This window comes from Syngnathus leptorhynchus, chromosome 3 (genome assembly GCF_054491065.1).
Source record: "Syngnathus leptorhynchus isolate UIUO chromosome 3, UIUO_Slep, whole genome shotgun sequence".
Lineage (NCBI taxonomy): Eukaryota > Metazoa > Chordata > Actinopteri > Syngnathiformes > Syngnathidae > Syngnathus > Syngnathus leptorhynchus.
Window position 1 is genome coordinate 3623573 of NC_141197.1, and position 10862 is coordinate 3634434.

Below are 10862 nucleotides of genomic sequence, written 5' to 3' on the forward strand. Positions count from 1 at the left end.
AAACAAGCCCATGAATGTTGGAAAGTGAACTTCCTCATTCATTATTTCACAGCTAAGTTTGATATGCTTGCAAAAAAGCTCTAAACATTTATTATTGTTATTTTTACATTTTTTTTTGTGAATCTAAATCTTTTAACGTTCATAGTTTGATCATGGTGACACAAAGACATGCCTAACTGTAGAGCATGTTAAAAATAAAAAATAAATACATTCACTGACCTTTCACCATGTCAGCAATGTCATCCTTTATGTCATCAGGGACAAGCACATCATGCTGAAGCCACATCACGGAGAAAGCTGGGTCCAGGACAGCACTCTGATGTAGAGTGGGTCTGCAAATGGCAGCTCTTCTCCTGGTTCCGCTGATAACATTTTTACATTAACAAAGATCCCCTGAAATCTTTCCTTGAGAGAGTACTGCAGGCCATGGACCATGCTTCCCAGGAAGCGCACTTGCTGTTTCAGTTTCTCCAAGTGGTGGTTTAGTGATAAAACACAGGGGAGAACAGAGCTGACCGTCACAATCTTCTCTCCTTGAGTAAGATCGGTGGCCTCAGCAAATGGCTGTACTACATCACAAAGCTCCTTCATCAGATTCCATTCCCTTACTGAGAGGACCAGCTCGTTGTGGCCTGTGCTCTGAACAACGTTACACAGTTCCTGATGAGTGAATGGGAGCACTGCTTTGACTTGGCCCAAGAGATGAATTCCACCGTGTGTTCACAGCTGCAGGGATCCCTCGCTGCCCGAACCTATCTTCAAATGCATCTTTAAAGGAGCTAGATGTATGTAGGAGAGAGCTCAGTTTGTAGTATTTTGCAAAGGTGCTGTTCATGATGCGTGCATCATTGAAGCCATCACCAACAGTTAACTGCAGCGTATGGGCAAAGCATTGCTGACGTTTGGGGCTTCCTCTGTTGAGTATCTGGTCCAGTCTCCCATTCACCTCTGGATAGGTCTTCCCACAACTCTGTGTCATCCAGATTGTCGTCATCAGCGACCATCTTGCTCTTTTGGAAAACACACTGTAAATGCTCGCTTCATATTTGCGGCATTGTCACAAATAACAAAGTCAAAGTGCTCTGCTTGCAAGAGATGCACAGAGGGAGTGAAAATAATCACCCCACCATACCAGGAATGGTCCTGGCCATTGAACGACCTCACAGGCAGTACGGCAGTGCCATATTTGTAAAAACAGGTTTAGCTATAGAAGACACAGACATGACCGATGACCATGATATCGAAGTCCTATCTGTCGAGCTAAGCAGTGCTGTAGTAACATCTGTCTATAAACCACCACCTGTAGACTTCATATTCCCCCAGCCAATCCCCAAAGTACACAACAAACCACAAATCATTATTGGTGACTTCAACAGCCACAGTTCCAGTGGGGCTACCCTGAAATGAACAAGGATGGAGAAGCAGTTGAGGAATGGCTAGATGCCAACCAACCAAGTCTTATCCATGACCCCAAGCTAGCACACTCGTTCTTTAGTGCTCGCTGGAAACGGGGCAATAATCCAGATCTCGCCATGGTCACAAATAACATCGCTGGACTGTGTAAAAAGACTGTACTGGACCCTATTTCATCAAGCAAACACCGTCCCATCGGGATCCAAATCAATGTGGCTGTAGTCCCAACCATCATGCCCTTCAAAAGGCGCTTCAACTACAAGAAAGCAGACTGGGAAGGATTCACCAATGAGCTAGAAGAAAAGATCAAGAATATAATACCAGTTACCACAAACTACGACCATTTTGCTAACCTGGTGCTGAAAACTGCTCGGAAACATATCCCCCGTGGCTGTAGAGTTGAATATATACTTGGTCTCTCAAAGGACTGTGCAGGACTCTATGACAATTATATCAGCATGTTTGAATCAGATCCCCTCTCAGAGGAGACAACTGCCCAAGGTGACAAGGTGATGAAAAGCATTGCCCAAGAGCGAAGCAAGCCCTGGAACGCTCTTATTGAGTCCACAGACCTGTCAAAAAACAGCAAGAAAGCATGGACACTTATTCAGAAGCTATGGGATGACCCTAAAGCAGCTCCTCAGTGCCCAAAAGTCACTGCCAACCAAGTTGCCAACCAATTGCTTGAAAATGGAAAGAGTAGAACAAAAAAGATCAAGCTGAACCGCAAGAAATACATCGAGGACCCTGCATTTGCAAGACAGCTCACCATGGAAAACTAGAAGGGGGAATCGCTACCCTCAAACCAGGAAAAGCCATTGGACTGGATAACATCGCAACCGAACAGATCAAGCACTTTGGTTACAAGGCCAAGTCATGGCTCCTACAGCTCTCCAATGAGTGCCTGACAAAACACAAGCTCCCCAACATCTGGAAGAAGGCCCACATTATAGCACTGCTGAAACCTGGGAAAGACCCATCTGTTCCCAAGAACTTTAGACCAATCTCACTTCTGAGTCACACCTACAAGCTCTTCGAATGTCTAATACTCAACAGGATAGGCTCCTTTGTTGATGAACACCTCATTCTTGAACAAGCGGGTTTCCGTCCTGGCAAGTCGACAACTAGCCAAGTACTCAACCTCAACCAGTACATCGAAGATGGTTATGAGGTAAGGGATGGTAACTGGTGTGGTGTTTGTTGACCTCTCAGCTGCCTATGATACAGTCAACCACAGACGTCTCCTCAGCAAGATCCTGGAGGCCATAAGAGACATCCGTCTGACAGAGCTGATTGAAAGCATGCTTGAAAACAGGTGCTTTTTTGTTGAACTTGGAGGAAAGAGAAGCAGGTGGCGAAGACTCAAGAATGGCCTCCCACAGGGAAGTGGCTTGCACCACTTCTCTTCAACATCTACACCAACGACCAACCAAAAAGTGCAGACACACGTCGTTTCATCTATGCAGACGATCTTGGGATAGGTGCACAAGCCACTGATTTTGAAATCGGGGAAGACAGACTCTCTAATGCTCTGACAGAGCTAACACCCTACTATGAAGAAAAACACCTAAGTGCAAACCCATCTAAGACACAGGTGTGGGACTTCCACCTGCGAAATTGTGAAGCTAAGCGCCAACTGAAGGTCAGCTGGTCAGGAACCCCGTTGAACACTATGAGCACCCAGTCTACCTAGGGGTAACCCTCTCCTTTAAGACCCACATTGAGAAGACTAAGTGCAAAGTAGCTGCAAGGAACAACATTGTCCGCAAGCTCACTGGCACAACATGCGGTGCTCATCCACAGACTCTGAAGACAACTGCACTTGCTCTCTGCTACTCAGCTGCGGAGTATGCCTGCCCAGCATGGGTGCGAGCTGCCCATGCCAAGAAGCTAGACCCCGCCTTAATGCGTCTTATCACTGGCTGTCTAAAACCAACGCCTCCAGAGCACCTGTACATCCTGGCAGGAATAGCCCTACCAGAGATATGTAGACAAGCAGCAAGCAAGAAAGAGCGGCAACAACAGTCCACTGACCAAAGACATCCTCTCTTTGGCCATGAACCAGCCAAAAGCCGCCTTAAGTCCAGGAAAAGTTTTCTGAAAAGTGTCCCACCCCTCGGAACACAGAGCATAGGCAGGGAAAGAGTCACTCAGTGGGAAGAAAGACTTGACATTCTTCCACCAGAAACTACAATGGAGCTTAAGCGAGGCAATGCCCCCAGGAGCAGACACCAACTATGCAACGTGGAAATCCCTAAATAGACTAAGATCTGGTGTTGGACGTGCAAAAGTCACTCTTGCCAAATGGGGACATCAGGATGATCGGATTGCTGAGTGTGACTGTGGCACTGAACCACAGACCATGCAACACCTCCTCATATGCCCCCTGCTGGAACATCCCTGCACAGCACCAGATTTAGCAGAGTTTAATGAGAAGGGACAGAAATGTGTTCAGCTTTGGATGAACCACATCTAGCCAAGCCTTGTAGCCATGATAAGAAGAAGTCATCCTGTGATCGAATCCTTTGTCCTTTATGGAAACAACCGCCACGCCACTGACGTCACATGCAGTTCAAATTACAGTAATCCCTTGCTACATCGCGTTTTGTTTATCGCGGTTTCACTACATCGCAGATTTTTCAATTTTGAAAATTTGTCAAGAAACCCACATATAAGACGCTCCTGAGTATGTCACCCCCCTCCCCAAATCTATGAAAAAAAAACAAACGAGACTTATCGTCCGAAAAACACGGTGTGTGTGTGTGTGTGTGTGTGTATATATATACACACACCTATTTAGATAAATGAAAAGCACTTACTGGACAGAATGGCTCTTTAAATGATGGACAAAGTTTGAAGTTGTCGTCTGGATGTCTGAAATATTTCTGTTGCATATCTTGCACTGTGCTGTCCGTCTTTTGCCGTCATAAAGGTAGGTGATGACTCGCAGTACCTTTCCCGCTGACATGTTTGTCCAGGTCTGATATAAAGGGGCGTGATTCTCCAATAAACACGTTAGGTACGTAGAGAGGGCACGAAGATCCACTGCTTAGGGATCTTCAAAAGCAGACAAAGCTGTAAATTATTATTTATTGGATAGTAGTGATCCAATCATGACAACGCCATTCTAGGCCTGTGCTCCTACTGTGTTATCGATATTATTTTTTTAAATGTATGATGAATTTTATATTCAAACTGAAAACATAAACTAAATAACACTGAAATAATTCAAGTCATCGTGTCTCAAGTCGAGTCCCGAGTCTTTAACTTCCAAGTCCAAGTTGAGTCTCAAGTTTTTTTATTTTTTGTCAAGTCAAGTCACAAGTCATCAAAACAGTGACTCGAGTCGACTCGAATCCAAGTCACAGTGAGTCGAGTCCCCATCTCTGTTTATTTGTAATGGTTGCGAATAATTACTAACACGTTATGTAAAAATTACTTTTTAAGTGCTTGTATACATATTTTAAAGACATTGTCCTACACAAATAGTTTGGTTTGCAAAATGCCTGGCCACCCATCAAGCTTTCAACTAAATAATCAAACTAATCTTACATCTGCTTCTTACCTCACAATTTGTCAGTTAATCCAAGGATGGACTACACTGTCTAAAACTCAACCCCATCTAAACCAAAAAGTAAGAAGAGCTGCATTGAGTTCTGTTGAACACACAGCTTAGCATTAATGTTATAGCTTTTGGTAATTGCTACAAACTTATTTGCTCAATGTTGTTGACATGGTGGGGGTTGCAGGTCGCAGTGTTTGGTGGTATGTCGCACCACATGCACAGTTGCACAATACCACGTGTTAAGAGTAGTATCGGACACTTCTTAAGTCAGAGTCGCTTGCCTCATCACAACACCCTATTATGTAAGACTTACATTGTACGTTGTACTCTCCATCAGTTACACAGAAGCGAGGGCAGGTTGAAATGTCACTCATTGGCAGGAGACTGGCACAACTCGTCCCCGGTTATTTTATTACAGGGGTAGGCAATTCCGGTCCTCGAGGGCTGGTGTCCTGCATGTTTTATAGGTCTCCCTGCTGCAACACATAGAAAACATGCAAGACACCGGCCCTCGAGGACCGGAATCCGGAATTGCCGACCCAGGTTTTATTATGTGTATTGTATGTTGTAATGGTTTCTGTTAGTGTCTCTGTGTACTCGCCCCTCCCCTCCTGTGTTTGCCCATGATCAGTGTGATCACCCTCACCTGCCTCTCGTTACCTGTCTTGTATTGAAGTCCTGTCTACCCCTTACTCCCCTGTCGGATCGTTCTTGTTTCTTGTCTCTTGACGCATTGTTTGTCTATGTTTCTGTTAGCCAGCCCTGTCAAGTCAAGTTTATTTATATAGCCCTAAATCACAAACAGTCTCAAAGGGCTTCACATAGACAAACAAATTGACAATTATTCTCAAAGCATCCCCTGATCTTGAGCTCCCAAAAGGGCAAGGATAAACTCAAAAAAACCCTACCAAGGGAAAAACGAGGAACCTTGAGAAGGGACCACAGATGGGAGGATCCCCCTTTCAGGATCACCAGGCGGCAATGGATGCAGAGAGAGCACATAAAATACAATTAATAAAAAAAAAAATCAATAAAAAAGTGGATGTCCTCGATTGTCCTGGCAGTGTCTTCGAGGAGGGTAATCCGCTGCAGTTCCTTCATCTTGATTGGCCCACGAGAATCCAGACAGCCACTGTCATCTTGGGTGTCACCTAACCCAGCTGGGGAGGGTGGGGGGGATCAGGGGAGAGAACGAAAACACAAACTCCAGCCGAATCGGCCACTAAAGGTTAATTAAAGGCCATACCATAAAAATGTGTCTCAGTGGCCGAGTAGTAGAGTGTCTGCCCTGAGACTGGAAGGTTGTGGGTCCAAACCCCGGCCAGGTCATACCAACGACTATAAAAATGGGACCCATTGCCTCCCTGCTTGGCACTTAGCATTAAGGGTTGGAATTGGGGGGTTAGATCATCAAATGGTTCCCGAGTGCGGCATCGCTGCTGCTCACTGCTCCCCTCTCCCCCAGGGGATGGATCAAAATCACATGGGGATGGGTTAAATGCAGAGGACAAATTTCACCACACCCAAATGTGTGTGTGACGATGATCATTGGGACTTTGGGACTTTAACTTTAAACGTGTCTTAAATGTTTCTACTGAGGTAGCAGTTCTAATATCCATTGGTAGGTCGTTCCAAAGCTCTGGAGCCCAAATAAAAAATGCTCTGGACCCTGCAGACATTTTTTTGGCCCTCGGGGTCACTAAAAGACTTGCCAACGAAGGTTACGAGATGGAATGTAAGGAACAACTAGGTCGACGAGATATGAGGGCGCTAAGCCATGCAATGATTTATAGGCTAATAGAAGAACCTTGAAGTCACATCTTATATGGACCGGGAGCCAATGTAAGTTGGCTAATATTGGGGTAATGTGATCAAATTTTCTTGTCCGTGAGAGTAGCCTTGCAGCAGCGTTTTGTTCTAACTGTAGACTTTTGATGCTGGACTTAGGAAGACCAGAGAATAATGCGTAACAGTAGTCCAGGCGCGATATCATAAACGCATGTATAATAGTTTCCGCATCACTGGTCGAGAGGATCGGACGAATCTTAGCAATTTTACAAAGGTGAAAAATCGCAATTCTGGTTATATTCTTAATGTGCTTTTAAAAGGAGAGCATTTGGTCAAATTTTAGCCCGAGATTAGTTAAAGTATCGCTCTGAGTGATCGATAATTATAGTGATTGTACTAAGTTCATTTTGTTTTACTTGTAAATCACTTCACTGGTTCCTTTATCTCAAACAATGTATTTTAGGTTGGATTACCTGAAATGTTTCGGCATGTACTTCCGCCTTCATCAGAGTGTCACTGGTGTGGTTGTGACGCGTCTTTATCAGCTGATGGATGAAGGCGTGGCTCCCCTGTCAGATTTGACAGGTGAGTCATGGCCTCCGCTGTCCATTCACCTCTTTGAGAAAAATAAATAAATAAATAAACTCAAAGCATTACTACTCATTGAAATTAAGGTAGACAAAGGTAGGGTACAGAAAGATGAAATGTTCATATCACACGACATCATTTCACTCTTCACAAAAACACCCACAAGGGCCACCATACACATAGTACATGACAGACTATCAGCAGAAAGGACACTCAAGAAATGCACAAATCTAACAGCACAAGACATCACTCAACTACTCCATTTTATCGCCACCTCCACATACTTCCAACACAGAAACAATCTACAGGCAAAAAGAGGGATTCCCCATGAGAGACCCTCTTTCTGCTATCATGTGCAATTATTTTTATGGAGGATTTGGAACAGAAAGCACTCTCAACAGCCCCGGACACATACAAACCCACATGGAGACGCTACGTAGATGAAATTCTAGAAAAAACAAAAACAGGACATGCACAACACCTCACAGACCACCTTGACACCATAGACACCACCGACAACATAAAATTCACCCATGAAGAAGAAACAGATCGATCCATAGCCTTTCTAGACATCAATATACACCACACGGACAATGGAGACATAAAAACAAAGTACACAGAAAACCCCCACACACCGACCAATACCACCTCTGGACATCAGAACATCCCACTATACATAAACTGTCAGTAGTCAGAAGACTATACGAACGCACAACAATAATCACGGACACGGAGGACATAACACAGGAAGAAAAACACATACAAAACGGATTAAAATGTCAGTATCCACAATGGGCAATAACTAAAGGTGCAGAACAGGTAAAAAACAAAAAATACACAACACAGGGGGAAAGAAAAAAGCAAACACGGAAACAAGAACCCAGCGGAATGGTGACGTTGCCGTATGTGAGAGGCATTACGGAACCCATCAAAAGGGCTATGAAAAAATACAACATAAACACACCTATCAAACCACACACAACACTCCGTCAGATACTGGTTCATCCAAAAGACATAATCAACCCGGAAAATAAATCCAACTATATACGAAATACAAATCATGCAATAAATCATACATCGGGGGAGACAGGGAGGAACTTCATCGAGACGAGACTCACTACAGATCGGAGGTCGACCTTTTGGCCGCATGGTGCAGGGACAACAACCTTCTGCTGAACGTCAACAAGACCAAGGAGATTATCGTTGACTTCCGGAAGGGTCACACCCACCACCTGCAGCTGACCGTCGACGGTGCTGTGGTGGAGAGAGTGAGCAGCATCAGATTCCTGGGGGTGCACATCAGTGAGGACCTCTCCTGGACCACCAACGCTGCGTCGCTGGCGAAGAAAGCTCAGGGCCGCCTGTACTTTCTGCGGAAACTCAGGCGAGCAAGTGCTCCTCCCGCCATCATGTCCACATTCTACCATGGCACCATTGAGAGCGTCCTCTCCAGTTGTATCGCTGTGTGGGGTGGTGGCTGCTCTGAGTACAACTTGAAGGCCCTGCAGCGCATAGTGAACACTGCAAGTAAAATCATCGGGGCTCCACTCCTCTCCCTGAAGGACGTTTACGCCTCCCGTCTCACCCGCAAGGCGGCCGCGATTGTGTGTGATGAGTCACCCCGCTCACTCTTTGTTTGAACTTCTGCCCTCTAGGAAGAGGTACAGATGCCTGCGCTCCCACACCACCAGACTCAGAAACAGCTTTGTACTCCAAGCTATCCGGATCTTGAATTCCCTCCCCCCTCTGCTGCATGACGTCCTGTGCTTTTGCGCTATGTCTGCTCTCAGCACGCTTTCTCCATTTTGCTTCTCTTATTTGTCTATTTATTTATTTATTGTTTATTTATTTGGGTTATTTGCTTATTACTTATTTGTTGCTCTTGTCTGTTCGTTTTTACTCTTTGTGCTATTTGATTGTGTTGTGTACTGTGTCTAGTCACCGTGGGACTGTGGGAAACGTAATTTCGATCTCTTCGTGTGCCTTAACGTGAAGAAATTGACAATAAAGCAAACTTTGACTTTGACAAGGAAAACAGAACACAAGAAGTGTGAGAAGGAGACAGCAACAAGACAAACAAGAGCAATAAAGCAACAAGCAGAACATGAACACTACAAGTCAGCCATTACCGACCACTGCAAAAGAGAAAATCACATCATGGACTGGGAAAAGGCCAAGAGCCATCCCCACCGAAGAAAATAAACATCAGCGTTTTATCAGGGAGGCCATCGAGATCCGTAAGCGGGGCCCGAGGACCATCAACAGGGACGAGGGAGCCTACATGCTCTCTACCACCTGGAGCAGCATTTTGGAGAGGTGAATGGACAGCAGAGGGCGTGACTCACCTGTCAAATCTGACAGGTGAGCCATGCCTTCATCCATTAGCTGATAAAGACGCGTCACAACCACACCAGTGACACTGATGAAGGCGGAAGTACACGCCGAAACATGTAAGGTAATGCAACCTAAAAGACATTGTTTGAGATAAAGGAACCAGTGAAGTGATATAGTTAGAGTGGCTTCCTTAAATAAGTGTTGATAACGAGCTGGACCAATTATCAACATCTCAGTATTATCTGGGTTAAGACGAAGGACAACAGTCCCGCGGGTCTGTCATCAATAACGGCATATATAATTGAGTGTCATCCGTGTCACATTGAAAACTAATATTATATTACGTCCCCAAACAGAATCATAGAAATATTAAATAGAATTGGTCCGAGTACCAATCCCTGTGGGACACCACATGTAACATTATGGAGCTCAGAGGACGCATTGCCATGGACCACCTGGTGCGTCCTGTCTGATAGATAGGAATAGAACCAGCCTAGTGCTGACCCTGAAATACCAACACAGCTTTTGAGATACCCTAATAAAATATTGAATTCTACAGTGTCGAAGGCAGCACTAAGATCGACTGTGTACGTACACAGGGCATGTGATGCGTCAGTGCAGTAGTGTTGGAGTAGTAGTGCCTGTAGTTTGTGCATGCTGTATGCTGCTTCTCCTTGCCACTTTTCTGCTTTCAGCTACCGCCACCGGCTAGCCCTCTGTTTCCGGGGGTGAAAAGAGGAGCTGAGTGCATAAGCCTCCTCCGCCGGTACACAGCCTCTCCATTGCCAAGACTTGCACACGCCTCCTCGTGGCCACACACGGTAACTGGCACCTTGCGGTCCCAGGCTAAGTTGTGCAGGATCTCGGAGCAGCAGTGGGCCCCAGAGATGTGGCATGTAGGCCCACCGGTGTGTGGACACGCCCTACTGTCCATCAGCCACAGTCCCTGCTGTGGGTAAACAGCCCCAGCTTTGGGTAAATAGTGAAGACCTCAACGGCGGACCAGGCTGACCTAAGGGGAGGCGTCACAACGGCTGGGAAAGCGGATGAAGGCTGCAGCAGAAAAGGGTCACCAGTCGTCTTGGTCTCCTTGCCACTGGATTCTGACCACAATCTGTCAAGGACAGTGTGGTTACAGTCTGTGCACCAGTCTCCCCACGTTACACAAAGTCAC

At 45.6% G+C, this 10862-nt stretch overlaps 1 pseudogene; it reads right to left on the reverse strand.

Annotated features, from left to right (window-relative positions):
- Positions 1–211: 211 nt before the first annotated feature.
- Positions 212–1185, reverse strand: LOC147058868 (zinc finger BED domain-containing protein 4-like; annotated as a pseudogene).
- Between the last annotated feature and the right edge of the window lie 9677 nt (positions 1186–10862).